Source organism: Oryx dammah, unplaced genomic scaffold (assembly GCF_014754425.2).
Source record: "Oryx dammah isolate SB20612 unplaced genomic scaffold, SCBI_Odam_1.1 HiC_scaffold_8, whole genome shotgun sequence".
Taxonomy (NCBI): Eukaryota; Metazoa; Chordata; class Mammalia; order Artiodactyla; family Bovidae; genus Oryx; species Oryx dammah.
Genome location: NW_024070192.1, coordinates 5,437,488 through 5,457,240, shown reverse-complemented (window position 1 = coordinate 5,457,240; position 19,753 = coordinate 5,437,488). Strand labels below are relative to the sequence as shown.

Genomic DNA, 19,753 nt, shown 5'->3' with positions numbered 1-19,753 from the left:
GTTGTTAATATTTTGTATCATTTGCACTCTCTCTTGCTCTTTCTGTGTACGCATATATGCATTCATGAATTATTTAAGAATTAGTTGGGGCTTCCCAGGTAGTCTAGTGCCTAAGGGCTCTAGTGCCCTCTGTCCCAATGCAGAGGGCCCTGGTTCAGTCCCTGGTCAGGGAACTAGATCCCACATGCACAATTAAGACCTGGTACAGCCAAATAAATAAAAATAAATAATTTTTTAAAAAAGAAATTAGTTGCCGATATTATGTCAGTTCACCCCTAAGTAAAATTTCCCAAGAAGAAGGCGTTTTCCTACAGAACTACCACAAAATTTTCACACTCAGGAAATTGCACATTGATATTAACACAATATTACTATCTGACACACAGTCCATATTCAAATTTCTCCATGGGTCCCAATTATACTTGTGTGGACATTTTTATTATTGTTATTTAATACAGGATCTAATCAAGGACCACACATTGGGTTTAGTTGTCATGACTCTTTAGACTCCAGAACTATTCCTCATTTTTCTTTCCTGTCTTTCCCAGCATTGACATTTTTGAGAGTTCAGCCAGTTTTGCAAAATGTCCTCCAGCGTGGATTTGTCCAGTTATATTCTCATAATTACGTTCATCTTTTTGGCAGGGATATTCTGTAGATGTTCATCCTTTTCAACACTTCACACTTACATGCACCTGATGTCAGTTTGTCCCATTATCAGTGACGGTAGATTTTTTTCAACTGGTCAAGATGACATTCACAGATTTCTCCCTTGTCAGGGTATCGAGGTAATTTCTCCCTTTTGGATGATAACTGGAGACTGTGTGAATATTCTTCTCCCCAGGAATCTCCCAGCCAGTGGTTTGACATCCATTGATGAGTCTCACCTGAATCACTTATTACTAAGATAGTAATGATTAGCACCTCTTCCATCCTTTCTTGTATTAGTTAGCATTATTTCATGAAAGAGATCTTTCCTTTCTCACCCCCTTTAAAATAGTGTAACACCTGTATGTACTCATGGATAATTTTTCATCTGTGTTTTAATCCATTCCCATCATTATTCAATTGGACATTCACAGGAACCCAGAGTTGGCCAGTGGAGCTTCTCCAACCTGGCTCTTGAGTCCTTTTGACCTGTCCCCATTGGATTTCTAGCACTTTCTTTCTTTTTGGCTCAACTGAAGATTCTGATTTCCCCTTGGGAATAAATGCATACTAAAAACCCCGTCATATAAGACATCAGTCAGCTTCTCATCACGATTCTCTGACCACTGCTTTCTGCTGAGGTTTTCCTGTCTCTTGCAAACCCCAGGTTTTGAGTTGGGTGATAATATCCAATGTTCAGGCAGAAAGATGGCTGAATTTACTCAGCAAGTTGAGAGAAAATAAAACTGGGAGCGACGTTGAAAATTTAACTGTTCCTCATTCCGTGTTCAAAGAAGGAGTTAGCATGCACATCCAGTCTCCAAGGATCTTTATTCTCAGTGGGATCTGTCCCAGAATGAGCCAGGGATGTGTGGAGTGTGTGTGTGTGTGTGTGTGTAGAGAGAGAGACATTCACACGCAGGAAAGCCTTGGCCTCTTTCTGAGTGCCAGGGACTCTGCAAGGTTTGTGGGTCTAAATCCACCCTTGGGGGCTGAATGGAAATAACCTGGACTTTGGGGTTAGGCCCACCTGAATACTTGCATGCTTTTCCCATGACTAGCTCTGTGACTTTGGGCAGGAATACTTAGCCACCCTGAGTTCGTTTTCTCACTTTGGAACTGGGCACAGTCATGCCTACTCTAGAGGGTTATAGTGGGGACTCGGTGAGAGTCTTCGGGGCAGATGTAGTCAAGGTGCAACAGACATGAAATCAATGGTAGCTGGTAGGTTACAGCGGGTGTCGTCTTAATAGAATAAGGAGACAAAGAGCAAACCCACCAGAAATGTCATGTTCAGGTGAGTGTGTCTCCAAGGGAAATGGCAGCCCACGCCAGCACTCTTGTCTGGAAAATCCCATGGACAGAGAGGCCTAGTGGGCTACAGTCCATGGGGTCGGACACGACTTAACTAAACAACAGCCGCTAAGGCGGCGTGGTGCTCTGCGTACATGTGATTCCCTAGGTCTCATACATGTGTTTAGTGGTTCTGCTGCTGCTGCTAAGTCGCTTCAGTCGTGCCCGACTCTGTGCGACCCCATAGACGGCAGCCCACCAGGCTCCGCTGACCCTGGGATTCTCCAGGCAAGAACACTGGAGTGGGTTGCCATTTCCTTCTCCAATGCATGAAAGCGAAAAGTGAAAGTGAAGTCGCTCAGTCGTGTCTGACTCTTCGAGACCCCATGGACTGCAGCCCACCAGGTTTTCCAGGCAGGAGTACTGGAGTGGGGTGCCATTGCCTTCTCCGGTTTAGTGGTTATGAGTTATGAGCACGCAAAGCATAGATGTGTTTGTGTGACGTCCTGGTTCTGTGGGCTGGTAGCTCACATAAAGGCCAGGCCCTCTGCATTGCCCTGGAGCCTGCTGTGCCAGTTTGCTCTCGCATCCCTCGCACCCTTCCCTCCCGAGGGGCGTCGGGGGCCTCTCTCCAGGTTGAATCAGGTCAGGCTCCGTTGGTCTCAGTGTCACCAGCCAGGGCTGCGTGGATGGGGACTCTCCCACCAGCTGAAGAAACGGCAGGTGAGGCAGTGGCCATTGGGAGGGTGGGGGATAGACCTTAACCTCCCGTCCTTGTGACTACATCCTGGCAGAGCCATCAACCACATTATTTTGTCCCACCCAGTAGTGCCTCCTCCTGTAAGTATTCTCACACCTAAATAGGCAAGACTTTCCTGATGGTCCAGCGGTTAAGAATCTTCCTGCCAATGCAGGGGACACCAGTTCACTCCCCAGTCTGGGACAATCCCACATACTGTGGGGCAGTGAAGCCTGTGCGCTGCAGCTGAGCTCGAGCACCCTAGAGCCCATTCTCCACAAGAGAAGCCGCAGCGAGCCTCCAGACTGCGCTCCACAACCGGAGAGCAGCCTCCGCTCAACGCAACTAGAGCAAGCCTGCGCACAGGCGCGAGGACCCAAGGCAGCCAAAAAAATTAAGTAAAAATAAAATTTTAAATCACATAGGAAAAACAAATCAGCAAGGCAGACCACACACACACACGCACACACAGATTCCCACGCATAGTCAGGCACACGAATCCAAAGAAGAACTACTGTTTATTCAGGCTCACTCGGTTTCAAGAACTTAATATACATCATTTCACAGCAACACTGGGAGGTGTTCTTACCCTCCTTCTTCAGAAGCTCACAGAAGTTCCGGAACGTGGCTGGGCTCGTCCAGGGAACAAGTGGCTGATCCAGGAGGCCTGCCACCTGAGTGTTTTGCCCTTTCTGCACTGACGCACACAGGTCCCTGATCGGGCTCCTTTGGCCCCACTCGTCACTGTGTGTTGTTCTTCTGGCCCCAGGAGTGAGAAGCTGGGGGCCCCTCAGCCCCTCTGGGGTGCAAGGGTGAAGGCGTGAGACCAGTTGAGGCTGGGCCCTGCTGGGTGTGTGTGGGGGGGGCAGGGAGGCTCAGGTGAGCCAGGCCTGGCGTCTGGCTGGCCCCCGCTGGGTCCTCAGCCCCGCCGCCAGCCCGACATCCTTTGGGGGGGCGTGGCATCGGGGAGCCCCCCGGCTCGGGGGTGGGGAGAAGGCAGAGACCCCCATGAGCGACAGCCCTGCTGTGGCCACAGGGGCCCCTGCAGAGCGGCTGCCGCTTTTGAAACCCTTCCGAGGAGGGGATGAAAGGGAGCCCCTGGGGCCAGCTGCAGTGACCCCGTCCCCTCCCCCGGCCTCCCCGTAGACACAAGGGCAGGCGGCAGAGGCCAGGCAGGCAGAGGCTGGCGGGCTTCCCAGAGGGCACACGCCGCGGGGGCCAAGAGCCGAGCCAGGCTTTTCCCAGCAGCGATTCTGGGAGGTTGGTGCCATTATTATTATCTTTGCCCCGAAGTTAGGAATCGCCGTTCGGAGAGGCCCAGCGACTTGCCCACGGTCACACAGCCAGACCTGGAGAGCCAGGTTTCACCCAGGATCTCTGTGACCCTGATCCTGTCCCCCGGCTCTGAGCTCTCTCACCCTGCTTGCCCTCCCCTAGGGCAGAGGCACTGCCAGGGCACAGCCCCAGCTAGCCTAAATCACCACGGAGGAACCAGTCATGGCTGATGGGTGAAGCAGAGTGTGAACCCAGCCCTGCTCTAAGTGCTTCACACACATTCACTCTTTTTTTTCCATTGTTTTTTTATTTGGCTGCACCAAGTCTTAGTAGCGGCACGCAGGATCTCCAGTCTTCATTTCAGCAGACGGAATCTTCTAGTTGCAGCGTGCGTGCGTGCTAAGATACTTCAGTCATGTCCAATTCTTTGTGACCCTATGGACTGTAGCCTGCCAGGCTCCTCTGTCCGCGGGATTCTCTAGGAAAGAATAGTGGAGTGGGTTGCTGTGTCCTCCTCCGGGGCATCTTCCCAACCTAGAGATCGAACTCACGTCTCTTAGGTTTTCTGCGTTGACAGACGAGTTCTTTATCACCGGTGCCACCGGGGAAGCCCAGGTGCAGCCTGTGAGATCTTTCAGTTGAGGCATGTGACCTCGTAGTTAGGAATATGGGTTCTAGTTCCCCCACCAGGGATCGAACTTGGGCCGCCTCCATTGGGAGCGCAGAATCTTAGCCTCCGGACCACCAGGGACGTCCCTAACTCCCGATGACGAACACTCCAGACGGCCGTCCACCCCTGCTTTGTTCCGCGCTGGCCGTGCTCACCTCGGTTCTCGTTCCCAGTCCTTGCACATCGCCAGCTCCTAAGGGAAGCCGTCTCCGTACACGAGACACATCTTCCTGCTTCAGCTCCCCGCCCAAAGCTCAGAGTCACAGGACTAAGGCGAGCAAGGTCTCCTTCCTCCAAGCCTGATGAAGGGACATCAGGAGATGCTCACTGGTTCACCTGAGGGAGAATTAGGACCGTCTGTCCACCTGGCCCAGAGCGCGGCGAGGAGGATCAGCCCCAAGGCAATGCCGGCTCCCTCCCCACCCCACCCCACCGCCCACTCCCTTCCTGCTGATCTTTGGAAATGTTGATTCCAGCCCAGGGGCCCAGTGTGTGCTTGGTGTCTGGACCACCTCTCTCCCCACCGTACTCTTTCTGCCCCGGCCTCATTCCCACCCTCCTGGGAAGTCTGGACCCCTTCTTCCTCAACAAAACCAGACCCTGTCTGCGTGTTACCAGCCTCTTTGGAGATTTACTCCAGTTCGACCGTGAGTTTGGACATCTTGTCTGAACGTTGAAGGCTGCTGGTGAGAAAGCTGAAGTGCAGGAATTAGTTATGATGGGCATAAATTGAATTTTAATAGAGATGTACGTGGCATGGAGCCAGTGTACTCAGGCAGAGGGAAGGTAGTAATTAAAAGTTAACGAGTTTAGAAATGTCGGACTCCTTCAGGAGGGATGGGGAAGGCAGGCCAGGAGGAGGATGAGACCCCCCAGCCAAGCGGGCTGTCCAGCCCCTGGCCCCTGGCCCCTGGCCCCTGACCTCAAGGCCACTCTTCCCGCCCCTGAGGATCCTGATTGGGAGGGAGGCTGCTGGGAGGTACCCACCTCACCCCACCTGTGCATCCAGGGCGGGGGGGCCCTAGCAACGGGGTGGGAGCCGAGTGTGAGAGGCCCTCCACCGATGGCAGTAAGGAGAGTAGGGTTTCTCAACCTGGGCATTCTTAATGTTTGCGGGGGCGGGGGGTAGTCATTCTTTGTTGTGAGGGGCTGCCCTGTGTTGTAGGGTGTGGACCTACTTCATGCTGGGAGCCGCCTCCCCCAAATGTGACAACCAAAAAGTTCTCCAGATCTTGCCAACGGTACCCTGGTGGGGGCTACCTACCCACCCTGCCTTTGAGAACCAGAGAAGCAGAGCCTGGCACCGGCGTATGCAGACTCTCCCTGCTGGAGCCGGGCTCGGGGGCCTGGCATGGGAGAGGGAGGGCGGAGAGGGCTGGCCCCCCTCCAGCCCCTCTTGGGAGGGTCTCTCCCACCCCAAACTGTATCTACTTCCTGTGGCACAGAGTTGCTTTCATCAGCGCCGCGTTTGGTCCTTGGAGTGGGATGACCAAGGCGGGTGTGACATCCATTGCCCAGACCCAGGCAGAGCCTCTGAGTCTCTGGGAGCCTGGCCGGAGCTCATCCGCCCTGTGACCGGGAGGCGCTGGCTCCACGGGTGTTGGTACTGTCTGTGCCCTGGTCTCCGCTGGGCAGTCTCGCTTTTTAAAGCTGTGGTGGAGGTTGAGGCCATTGGTGGGAGGGGTCTCTGTTATCCATAGCATCCCTGACCTGATCCCCACAGGGGCCCCAGAATGCCTCCTGACACCGTCCTGAGGCCCCGAAAGCATGGCCCATCCCGCACCCTGAGGTGGAGTCCTCCCCATGCTTGAGGACAGGTCCTTCCTGGGCCCCAGGGGACCGGCCACAGCCACGGCCTTGGGGTCTGCTGGTGAGTGATGGGAGAAGCCGGGAGAGGGGCAGGCAGGAGGCAGAGAGACCCTGCAGGGCCGGGGCCAGGGGTGGGCAGCGAGGGGCACGGCTGGCTCCCCCGCCTCAGGGTGCCGTTGCAATAATTATGCCAATTAAGTAAGTTCAAAATGTGAGGGGAAAGAGAGGGGAAAAAAGGAAGCGAGAGTCTCTAAAACACTGGCTGTCTCGGTTTCCATAGCAACCAGTTTCCTCACTCTCTCACTAATGGGTCCTGGCTTGGAGAGGGGGGTGGGCCCCCCACTGCACAGGAAGCCAGGGATGGATGGTAGGTGTTGCCTTGCTGGACTCGAGCTAGGGGTGGAGGGGACCTGGGGACACATGCCTGGGGCGGGGGGAGAGCCACAACCGCAGGATGGCTCCCTGGCCGCGGGGCCAAGCCTGCCGCCTAAGTCTTGGAACACCGTGACCCGAGAGGCGGGCAACTTGCCCCGGAGACGCCAGGGTTAGAATCGAAGCCCATGCCCCCCCGCCCAGTCTCCATTCAGCACTGCTCCGATTTCACCAGGAAAAGTTCGGGAGAAGGCGGACTCCCGATCCAGTTAGATAGGGGGTTTTTCCTTCGGCAGGTTGAGCATCTCAGGATATAGGGAGGACAGCTTATGCTGGGGGTGAGGGTTGTGGCCAGGCCCCGGGTCACAGGCTCTGTCTCCTTTCTCTCCCCTTGGGTACCCACTGAGTCCTCACGTGTCCCCGTGGTTCAGCGTGAGGCTCTGAGGCATCACAGTCCTGAGAACCCTTGGGGGCGGGCAGGGAGACCACCTCCCTGAGGCCGTGGGTTTCCCCTGAGGGGGCAGGCAGGGAGGGGCCACTCCAGTGTCCTCAGCTCACTGACACTTGTGCGGCTGGCGCAGCTCTGGGGGGCCCATCCACATGCCACGCGTGGGCACCCGTGACCCGACCCCCGGGTGCATGTGTGAGCCCTCCTTAGCGCATTTAATGCTCCCTGGGGGCTGGAGGAGGCTGTTATCAGGCTTCCCACTTTACAGATGGAGAATCTCAGAGCCGGGGGTAAAGGGACGCATCCAGGGTCTCGCTGCAAACCAGGGGTGGAGTGAAGGACATGGACCCACTGGCAGCCCCGCTGCCCAGAACAGTCTAGAACACACGTGTGTGCACACAGGAGCCACACCCTCTCTCCCTGCTCCTCTCCTACTTTCCCATCCGGGCAGCCCTGGGGGCAGGTGGCCTCATCTACCCAGACTCTCCAGAGTGCAGACCGATCGCACAGAGGAAGCATCCGCTGCTTTATGAAAGGCTCCTGGGGATAGCTCCTCTCGGTCAAACCGAGGCTGTTTATTTCTACCACTAGGAAGCTTAACATGAAAATTAGGGCGGGCTTGATCATCCATCACCTGAAATTGATGTATTTGGATTTGGCCCAAATCCCTGGTAACCAATGCAGGAGAATGGGCATCGGGCAGCGGTCACGTGGTGCCTGAGGTCCTCCAGGAGGGACGGGAAGGGAGTTCCCAGCAGAGGCACATATGTTTTTCATCAGGGCTGTTTCAATGCATGGAAATGAGATGCTCATTCCTCCTCCCCCCACAGCTGGGCTGGAGACCCCAGGCTGCCCTGAGAGCCTCCCTATTGACTCCTGCCTCCCCAGATCTTCCCGGGGGTGCCCCCTCCCACCTTGGCTCTCAGCCAGGACACAGAAACTAATTAGATCTTGCCTTAGTTCTGTGCTCAGGCAGGCAAATGGGCTAGACAGATGCCTGGGGAGTTGGTAATGACCCCTGCTTCCTGGGGGCTGCCTTGGTGCCTGACTCCCCTTCTCCCCGCCGTACCCCTCGGAGACCCATCAGACCTGTTCATGAGATTTCTCAGTGTGGGAGGATTCAAGTGATCCCTCCCCTGGGTCTTCATTCCCCCAAAAGGAGTCTCTGCTGCGACCCACTTTCTGCTGACTGAGGGGGTGCCGGGGGAGTTTGTGGTTTTGAACTTGCCATCCTGGCCAAGGAAGAGACCGGCTCCCGGCTGGCTGCCCAGGTGCTCTGGGACTTCCCTGGTGGTCAGGTGGTGAAGAATCTGCCTTGCATTTCAGGGGACGTGGGTTCCATCCCTGGCTGGGGAACTGGGATCCCACATGTCCCAGAGCCACGGAAGCCCTGCTCTCCAGAGCCCCTGCACCACAGCTGCAGAGTCACGTGCCTCACCAAAGACCCTGCATGCTGCCACGAAGACCCAACACAGCCCAATGAATAAGTAAATTTATTTTTTTAAAGCCTACCTCCTGGGGGTGGGCTTGGAGGAGGGGTGGGGTTGAAAGCAGGGTTTATGGCTCCAACCAGCAACCCTTGGGGGCTGGAAAATGCCGGAGAGTTCCCCGGCTTGGTGTGAGCTGACAGCAGGTGGGAACTTCCTGCCTGCAGAACAAGAAGCAGCAACCAAGAAAGACAGCCTCCACAAAAGAGGTCGGGCGCAGTCCCTGGCGGTCAGCCCGCAGCTGGCCTCGTCCAGAAGCTCAGCCACTGCAGCTGCTCCTTGGCCTTCAACCCCTGGGGAACAGACAGAGCGAGGACCCTGCCCACAGGTGCACACCCGGCCTGGCCGCGGCCACAGCTCCTGGTCAGTTGCCTCCAAACCTTAGTCACTCAGCCGTGGTTTGCTGTTTCTGGGCTGGTCCCTCCTGCGTGCTCTCATGACGTTGCGTTTAGCGGGCGGTCAGCGAGGCTGGCTGGTCATGGCAGGGACAGCTGGGCTGCTGGTCTCTCTTCCTGTGGTTTACCAGCTTTCGTGCCATGGTGGTCTGGGGCAGTGGTCTGGGAGGGCGAATGTGGAAGCTGCAAGGCTCTTGAGCCCTGGCTTTGTAATGTTCCACCAGGTTCTGCGGGTGAAGTCCTGAGGCCAGGCCGGATTTAGGGAGCAGGGGCGGAGGGTAGCTGACACATCCCGCCTGGAGTGGCTGCAAAGCTTTGAAGCGGCTGCCTATCCAAAGAGGATGAGTAGAGGGTGGAGGCGAATCGGGCTAGACCAGGCCAGAGCGATCAGCGCTGGTGGGATGCTTTGTGGGGCCAGCTGCCCAGGGTCTGAGCAGATGTTGGGAAGCGCAGGAGGTGGGGGCTCAGCTCTGGGCCCTGGGGCTCAGGGCAGCCGCCATCCTAGCTCCGACGCTGGATGGCATGGCAGCCGAAGCTCAGACGCTGCTCCTGGGGCTGGCAAGTGGGACAGGAGTGTTGTGCCAGGTGTTAGGAGACTGTTAGAGGGGCTGAGGGCAGAGCTCCTTTCTCCCAGGACACAGTCAGTGAATGACAGTAACATAAGTAATCCCAGTGGCAGCTAACTCTCAGCACGTGCTTGCCACCTGCCTCATGCCAGGCCCTGTCCCACTAAGCACGGCAGGTGAGATGTCATGTCACCCTTGCACCGTGCCTTCAGGTAGGGACCATGGTGTCGTGGTGAAGAGCACGGAGTCGAAGGCCCACTGGCTGTGTGATCTTGGGCAAGTTGCTTAATCTCTCTGTGCCTTGGTGTCCTCATCTTTTTCACCTGCCAAATGTGGATAAGATGAATTCTGATCTCATAGGATAGGTAAAGGGGAGTGCCTGCATTATTCTGTATGTAAAGTGGGTAGAACTGCCTGGTTTGCTTATGATAATTATTATTATTACCCTTGTTTTATGGCTGAGGAAATGGAGGCACAGAGAGATTTGGCAACCTGCCCAAGGTTACACAGCAAGTAATACAGAGACAGTCCGAAACCCTCCTTCTTCACCTGTGCCCACCACCCCGAGAGCTGTTGCCCCCCAAGTCCCCAGCCCAGCTCTGGACTCTAGTAGTTGTTCAAGCCTGTTTTCTGACTTCAGTGGCAGTGTGGCCAAGACTCTCCCAAAAGGAGATATAACTCAGAGAGGCGGGAGCAAGGGGAGGGCTTGGGGAGAGGGCACCTGCCCCGCTTGGATGCCTGAGCCTCGGGACTCAGAGAAGAGAGACACAGGGCCATCTGAAGCCTCACCCCAGGTAGACAGGAAGAGCATCCATTCTGACCCTGAGCCTGGTCTGGGCAGGACGGGAGCAGGCAGCTCACCAGGCACCCCGCCCCCAAGCCCGAGCTGCCAACCGCAGACACGGTGGGACGTCCAGGGATGCCTCTGCCCAGCGCCCCACCCCCAGCCTGACCTGGCCCAGCAAGCTGGAGGCACCCCAGGAGGACAGTGGTTCATCCTCCAGCCTCATCAGCATTCATTCAGTTCGGTCACTCAGTCGTGTCCGACTCTTTTCGACCCCATAAATCGCAGCACTCCAGGCCTCCCTGTCCATCACCAACTCCCGGAGTTCACTCATTAATCCCCCCAAAATCTGTCCTGGGGAAATCAGGAGCCTGGTGGAGACCAGGGAGCAGGACTCAGCCATGCAGGAAGCGCGGGCTGGTCGGGCAGAGCATCTCCCACACTCTGTGCCCAAGGGAGGCTCCCGCTTCAGCGAATGTTTCTACCATGCACATTGGCCCCGCCCTCCTTAGTATTAATTACCCGTCACCCCTTGTGCCAATTAAAGCGGCCATAACAGTCACTTCTGCTGTAAGAGGAGCGAGTCCTTGTCCCCTCTCTCCCCTGAGATCCTGAGATGTCCGAGGGATGGCAGTGGCAGACGGAAATGAAGGGACCGGTTGTGGGGCTGGGGAAGAGGGCCTTGCTAAGCAGGGTATGGCCGCAGGAGCAACATATCCTCTCAACTGAGGAGCTGGGGGGACGCCAACACCGGGGAGACTATGGTTGTGCTGTCATTGTGGTCGGCGTTCTTACTGCTGACACCCAGAGCCTAACACAGTGCCCGGAACTTTGTGGACTCTCCAGTCTGGGTCAGATGATCAGTGGCAATGGCAGACTCATAAAGACGCACTTCTCGAGTGCTTACCAAATGTCAGACACTGAGTTTAGAGCTTCGCAGCCGGTTCTGCTAAAATGAGATAGAAACGATGGCAGAAGTCACCACACTGCAAAATCGTGCAGTTAAAAACCACAGGGCTAGTGGGGGACGGGGGTGGGAGCCACACTCAAAACCTCATTGTCCTTCTTGGCTCGCTAAGTCGTGTCCGACTCTTTTGTGACCCCACGGACTGTAGCCCACCAGGCTGGGATTTCCCAGGCAAGAATACTGGAGTGGGTAGCCATTTTCTTCTCCAGGGGATCTTCCCGACCCAGGGATCCAACTCTTGTCTCCTGCTTGGCAGGCGGATTCTTTACTACTGAGACACCTGGGAAGCGCACCCAGCACTTCATTACGGACACATGGGGAAAGAAAGAGGAATGTGATGAGGGTGATTACTCACGCCCCCGAACGTTCAGTGGGTAAGAAATGCATAAAGGCCACAGTAAATGTACTACTTGGCCTTCGAAAGGGCCTGAAATCTGCTTGCGGAAGTGGGCGTCGGTGGGTTGTAGCTGTTGTTATCATGAAGGGTGCAAGGAGGGTTGTCTGCAATGGAAAGAGGATTGTAAGACCAGCTGTGGGCAGGTGAGCTCGTAACACACCCATGAGCTGAGGCCCCCAAGGTGTGCGTGTCCCGGGAACTATGTGGCTCCATCCACCTGCGGGCAGGTTTCTGGATTTACGGAGTGTTTCTTGCAGACAAAAGCTCACACAGCGAATGCAAAGCTCGATTATGTTCCGATTCTCCCCTCGTGTTTCTGTGGCGTCGCCACAAATGCATGGCAACAAAACAAGCCGCAGAACGGAACTACCTTCACTCATATTTTCTTTTATTTTTTTTTTAACATTTATTTCTTTCTCTGCCTGCACCGGGTCTTAGCTGCAGCACTCAGGATCTTTGATTGCGGCCTGCCATATCCAGTTCCCTGACCAGGGATCGAACCTGGGCCCCTGCATTGGGAATGTGGAGTCTTAGCCACTGGACCACCAGGGAAGTCCTGCTCGCATTTTTTATAAAGCAGCCGACTTTATGTTGCCAGTTACACGGGTGGAGTGCCCCCGGCTTAAGAAGGTTCAGCCCCTTATCTAAGGCCCCTTGCTTAACAAGTGATGCAGGTAGGATTATAGTGAAAATCTGAGGCCAAAGCGGGATTCGTCCAGTCTATCACTCTTTGGGACTGCGTCAGACTCACTCAGACTGTGATTGTGTCAGACTCACTATCAGACTGTGATTAGAGTGGGAGTCATCTCACAGATGAGGAGACAGGACTAAAGAGTCCTTTTGTCCTCACCGGGATGGTCCTTTGTGAAATCTTACATTCAGACCTTCTGCGCTGTGGCCACCCGCCCTCACCTCCCTCCCTTCGCCCCCCCCACATGGGCCGTGACTGTCTTTGGGGGCACTATTTGGCCTTCTGCGCTGGCCATCTCATTCACTCACTCAGGGAGCGTTCACTGAACATGTGCTGTTCCAGGCGTGACTCTTGGGGAGCACGGGTGCCTCAGGGACTCGCATACAAGTACACGGCTCGTTAAACTAAATGGTGAACCATGCACCAGGCAGAGCCCTGTGGCAGCCCAGAGGACGTTCAGGAAGGCTTCCTGGAGGCAACTTCCTAGCTGAAGGCAGAGGGGTTCCCCATGAGCTGGAGAGCAGCGTGTAGAGAGGTGATGGTGGTTGTATTCTTTAGACACAGCTGGAAGTTTGATAGAATTGGGGCCAAAGGGGAGCTCTGGGCTCTGGGGGTGGGGTCTCTACGAGCCTGATGCCCGTTGTTCCCGGACGCTGTGGGCGCTGCAGACACCTGTGCGTGTGAGCGAGCCCTGGGCCCCCTGCCCCTCTGCTCACCTGCGCCATGGCCACCCCATCCACCTGCGCGGGGGCGAGTTGAGGCCAGAAAAGAGGGATGCAGAGACCGGCATCTTGGACCCGGCATCCCTTTATCCCACATGTTCTGTGGTCAGAGGCAGGGCCTCTCCCCCTTCCATCCACAGCGGCCCCACCTGCATCCACCCTGCAGGTGGATCCCACCCCAAACCCAGGGACTGAACCTGGGTCGTCTGCATTGAGGGCAGGTTCTTTACCATCTGGGCGTACACAAGTACATGTATGCGATGCGTATACACATGTGTATATGTGTGTGTGCGGGTGTGGGTTGTACACATATGTATATATATATAAAACACGTGCATGTGTGTTTGTACACGTGTGTATGTATACATCATGTGAGTGCATGTGGTTATGTGTGACTGTGTGTGTACACGTGTGTGCGTGTGCACACGCACCCTCCCTCCGCGTGAGCATCACGCGTGCGTCTCTGGCATCTGATTTATTAACGAGGACAACACAAGGAGAGCGGGCCTATTATTTCTGGTGTCCGCATCAGCTCCTGACAGCTTTGTGGAATTGAAATATCTTATTTAATGTGAGTAAGAATCATTTTAAATATCAACCATGACACTCAAGGACTCGAACCAAAAAGGGCATTGTGCATTTCCCTGTGTGCTGGAGAAGACACCACGTGTTTTAGACAGTTATTTTCTCCGCTGTCTGTCTTGTGTCTCTAAAAATCCAGTTGTCCATCCCGGCTCCTGTCTGGGTTGTCGCCATGCGCCCTCCACCCCGAGCCAGCCTTTCATCTTGGAGGAGAGAGCTGCATGACCAGGGTCCCTCGGGTTAAATCAGGATGGGTGGGTTCTGTGTGTCTCTCTTTCCACCTCCGCCCTCCAGGCTCTCTCTGCACCGCCTGTTCCTTTGAACTGGCAGGAAACCAAGCTTCTCCCATCCAGGAGATTCCTCACCTTATGAGGAATTTACTTGCGTTTGCCTAATAATTCTGAAAAGATGCCCAAGGAACTTAAGTGGTTTCGTGTATGTGTGTGTGTGTTAGGAGCTGAGAATAACCATGCCCCTGGGGACAGGGATGGGAGAGAGGTGTACTGTGTCTTTTTCTTTTATTCTTTGAATTTTAAACCCCAGGAATATGTTTCCTATAATAAATTAATAAATAAGTGGTCCTTTGCTGGGGCCTAGAGACAGGTAAATCCTGGTGTCCCCACACCCCTGCAGCTGTTCCTCATTGGATGGAGAGTGAGGTGACAGACGAGCCAGGAGGAGGGTACAAACAGGTGACCAAGAGGCTGAGGGGGCAGCCTTTGGAAAGGGAGGAGTCACTCCTTTGCTGTCCCCAGTGTCCTTGAAGAAGGGGGGCAAGGGGACAGGGTCTGCCAGAAGCTGAGGACCAAGACAAAACCCTTCTACCAGTAGGAAGGATGAGAAGGGACTTCCCTGGTAGTCCAGTGGCGAAGACTCCAAGCTCCCAATGCAGGGGCCCAGGGTTCAATTCCTGGTCAGGGAGCTAGATCCTTCATGATGCAACTAACTCCCAAGACCTGACACAGCCACATAAGTAAATAATAAAAATTTTGAAATTTTTTTTTAAAAAGGGTGAGGAAGCCAGCGAGGGTGAGGTATGGCAGACCTTCGGTGGGTGGCTGAGACAGTTGGGGTTCACGCCCACGGGGAGCCAACAAATTTTCCGGGGAACCGTGCTCCCCTGCTGCCCGGCATGGCTCTCTTACTGTGTCTCACTCAGGTAGGGAGCAGAGTCCTTCCACATCCTCTCCATCCTCTCCTCTGACCCTCTCCACCTCACCCCAGAGCTCTCCACGCCCCGCCAGTGACTCATCCATTTGCACCCTCGTGTGACAGGCATAGGTGTGGCAGCTGCCGTGTGCAAGGCACATGAGTCCGGGGCTTCCATTAGAGACAGCCATTATCAAAGCCGCCGCAGTGTCCATCACCAGTGAGTGGATGAAGAAGATGTGGTATATCCATGCAGTGGGATGCTACTTGGCCTTGAAAAAGAGTGAAAATGTTGCCATTGGCAGCAACATGGATAGACTTGGAGGGCATTATGCCAAGTGAGATAAGCCAGAGAAAGACAAACACTATATGACATTACTTATATATTAAATCTAAAAAATAGTGAATATAATAAAAAAAGAAACAGGCTCACAGCTCTAGAGACCGGTTACCAGTGGGAGAGGAAAGTGGAGAGGGGCAGCAAAGGGGTAGAGGATTAAAAGGGAAAAACTATTAGGTAAAAAATAAGCTACAAAGTGGGGCTTTCCCGTGGTCCCGTGGTTAAGACTTCATCTTTCAATGCATGGGGTTCAGGTTCAACCTCTGGTCAGGCTGCTAATATCCCACATACCTTGCAGCCAAACAACCAAAACAGAAGCAATATTGTAACACATTCAACAAAGACTTTAAAATGGTTCACATCAAAAAACACAAATCTTTAAAACAAGCTATAAGGATATACTGTACAATACACGGGATATAGCCAATATTTTATACTAACTATAAATGGGGTACAGCCTTTATTTTTTTTAACTTTTTATTTTGTATTGGCATATAGTTGATTAACAATGCTGTGATAGTTTCAGGTGAACAGTGAAGGGACTCAGCCATAGATACATGTGCCCATTCTCACCCAAATGGAGGATAACCTTTAGAAACTGAACCTCTTCATTGTGCACCTGTGACTTCTATAATATTGTACGGCAGCCATCCTTCAATTTTTTTAAAAGATGGCCATTTTTAAGCTTTATTTTGTATTGGAGTATAGCCAGTTAACAGTGTTGAGATAGTTTCAAATGAACAGCAAAGGGACTCAGCCATACATATACATGTACACGATAACCATTATTGTCCCCATTTTACAGATGGGAAAACGGAGGTTTGTGCATTTCCATCACTTGCCCAGGTCAAACCCCTAAAAAGCGCAGAAGCAGATGTCAGGCCTAGTTTTCTCAACATCAGAAGCCCCAGAGCCCCCTCTAGTGCTAGGCTCCATCATGGGCAATCACGTGTGCGCCCTCCTCACAAAGCATTTCAGCCATCCCCCTGCCCCTGGAAGGGACCTCGACAGGACTGGGCTCCTCCAGTTCCCTGCCAGGCCGGCAGCCACAGGTGTGGGGCAGATAGAGCTGGGGGCATCCCGGGGCCCAGGAGAGAGCCCTGTGGGGGATGAGGAGCTGTCAGGGTCGTTATCTTGGATGCTCCGATGCTGTGATGCCACCAGCCGCTCTGGATTTGCAAATTGAGATGCTGGCCAGCTGCCTCTTCCACCCACCGGGGAGGCAGTCTGGGTGGAGCGAAGCGGGTTTCCCTGGTAGGAAAGGCAGTGGGCGGCACTGTTACTTTAAATAATATTGCCTACAAGCCAGAAATAGTTCTCCCAGGCAGGGAGGGGAGCACCAGGGACAGCTCGGGGAGAGGGGCTCCACCCCACACCAGAGCCGACCACAGATGTGGGAATGAGGATGCCCACCCCCTCCCACAGAGGTGGCCGAGGTGGGGCCCACAGCCAGCTCTCCTCTGCCGGTCTCAGGGAGGGGCAGACCTGCACCCACGGCTCTTCCTCAGGGCCCCAGGTGGGGCCTGGGGCTTCCTGGCTGAAGCAAAGGAACTCGTGCTTTACACCGAAATCAACTTTTATTAAAGTTTAAATTTCACTACGCATCACCGATATCAGCAGACAAACCCCAGATCCAATGAGTCCCTGGTGTCTTTTTTATAATGTACACTGACATTATATGCTCAAAGTGCATTTTTTAATTTTATTTTTAAAATAAAAGCAATATATGCACACCATAAAGAACATTCTGATGGTGCAGAAAGACATAAACTCCAGAGGCGGAAGTTTACCTTCCTCTGAGTCCTCAATACTTCTCCCAAAAGGCAAGCAGTGAAGAATCCTGAAAAATGTTTATGTCCAAGCCAGAATGGGTACGTGATTATTGTTGCTGTTTAATCGCTAAGTCGTGTCTGCAACCCCGTGGACTGTAGCCCAGCAGGCTCCTCCCGCCATGGGATTTTCCAGGCAGGAATACTGGAGTGGCTTGCCATTTCCCTCTCCAGGGGATCTTCCCGACCCAGGGATCGAACCTGCGTCTCCTGCACTGGCAGGCAGATTCTTTACCACTGAGCCCCCAGGGAAGCCCGTATATGTGATTGTGTGTGTGCAAATATATACAAATACATACTATTCCAGTTTACCTACACGTTATACAATTTACACTGTTCCTTGACTGTTTTTGGCTCACAAACTCAAATTTCTTTTTATGATCCTAAACATTAGACTAAGGGTTTGGCAGCCTGTATCAATAAATAACTTATCAAGAGATAAGAATACATTCTCTCATGTCCCTAATACTCAGCTGTGATATTATTTAGCTTTTTACTTTCTCATGTTTTTATTTCCATAAATATCCCCCATCTCCAGCTCCGACTTCCTTTTCGTGCTTTGTGTGTCTTAGAGGCTGTTCTGTGTCATCCCATAGAGGTGTTCTTCGTTCATTCTATGGCTATGGCATTATTAATCGATTCGATTCCATTTTTGATGGATGTTTATGCTGCTTCTGGTTTTCACTTGTCTGCTGTTTCAAGCAAACCGCAGTGAACATCCTCATACCTGGTTTTTGCCACATTTTTGTAAGTACGGATAAAAGGCCAGCTCCCTGGAGTCTAGCCTCAGGGTCAGAAGGCTTGAATATTCTGATTTGGATCGATTCTGCCCCGAAGGTTGGACCAACTTACTTTGTCATCAGCCCACCTGTGGTCAGCCTCGCCTCCACCTCGCTCTAGCCGTGGGTGTAATCGTACAAGAAAATTTGGTGCCATCTGAATCCTGTCTTGTTTTGATTGGACTGTCTTTCACTGTGACACCGGCCGAGCATCTTTTCTGTGAGTCTGGTCATTTCTGTTCATTCTTCTCTCCCTGGTGCTTTTTCGTAGCATCTGATTACGTTTTTAAAAAGAGAGAGCTTTTCCAGTCAATCTCTCCTTCTGTCTTCCCTGCCCGGTCACTTCCTCGGTTTTCAGACCTGAACGGTTTATCCAAAGCTGTCGTTCCCCCTCCCCCAGGGAGCCGTGGGCCTGTGATGGGCCTGAGGGTGGGGGAGGGGGAGAACGGGAGATTTGCCAGAGCCTGGGTACCCGCTATCTTCCCAACATCACGCTGAGCACAGGAGTGAGGGACAGATAAGAGCTGTCACCAGGGGCAGAGATAAGAGACTCGGACAGCCGGGAGGTCCTGGGTGATACTGCTGCAGAGCCAGAGCAGGCTCAGCACACACCACCTGTGAGTCTGGGGCTCAGGCCGTCCCAGGCCCGAATGTCAGGTCCTGCGTAGTCGGATGTCAGTGCTGTGGGCTTCCCGGGTGGCTCAGCCATAAAGAACCCGCCTGCAATACAGGAGACCCAGAAGATGTGGGCTCTGTCCCTGGGTCAGGAAGATCCCCCTGGAGGAAGGAACGGCAGCCCACGCCAGTATTCTTGCCTGAAGATTCCCATAGACAGAGGAGCGTGGCGGGCTACAGTCCATGGGGTCACAAAGAGTCGGACTCGACTGAGCAACTAAGCATGCCTGCATGCACGTCAGTGTTGAGCTGGTTAGCAGCTGGGCTTGGAGTCAGAGAGGTTCCACGGGTCCCTGGCGCTGTTTCTTACTGCCTCAGAAACCACAGGTCAGTGATGGGTATTTCTGAACCTTAATTTCCTCACCTCTAAAATGGGAGTATAGGAGAAGTATTCCCCCCATAGGGTTAGTAGTGTGATTAGGTAAAAAGACTCTCAAATTCAGACCTACGACCCTCCTCCCCATCCGCATAAAATGAAGAAAGTGAAGCTGGTGTAATGAGCATGACACAAAATTTCAGATGAAAATGTGTTCGAATGGCTCAAGTCTTACTGGTCCAGGGTGCCCAGTGGTCTGGGAACTGCTGTGTGAGGTGAACAAGTGAATGGAGAGACGGCCTGGACGTCCGGGGGTTACGACTCTGTGCTTTCACTGCCAAGGGTCCAGGTTTCACACCTGGTCGGGGAACTGAGATCCCACAAGCTGCACAGCAAAAAGAGAGAGAGAGAGATGAATGTAAAGCACTTAATACAGCATCTGAAGCACAGGTGGTGCTCAGAAAGTGGCAGCTGTTTCATCATCGTGAGAAGCTGATGCTGATGATGGTGCTGATGGTGGTGATGGTGTGGTGATGATGGTGATGACCGTGGTAATGTTGGTGGTGATGATAGTGGTGGTGTTGATGGTGGTGATGGTGGTGGTGACGGTGGTGATGACGGTGGTGGTGGTGATGGTGATGGTGGTGGTGATGGTGGTGGTGATGGTGGTGATGATGGTGGTGAGGATGGTGTGATGGTGGTGATGGTGGTGAGGATGGTGGTGGTGGTGGTGAGGATGGTGGTGGTGGTGGTGAGGATGGTGGTGATGGTGGTGGTGGTGAGGATGGTGGTGATGGTGGTGAGGATGGTGGTGGTGGTG

General features: G+C 53.6%; 1 protein-coding gene across 1 annotated transcript in view; it reads left to right on the top strand.

The window, feature by feature from the left end:
* SDK2 (sidekick cell adhesion molecule 2) overlaps nt 1-19,753 on the top strand; it is a 161,705-nt gene that overhangs the window by 25,679 nt on the left and 116,273 nt on the right. The window lies entirely within an intron of this gene.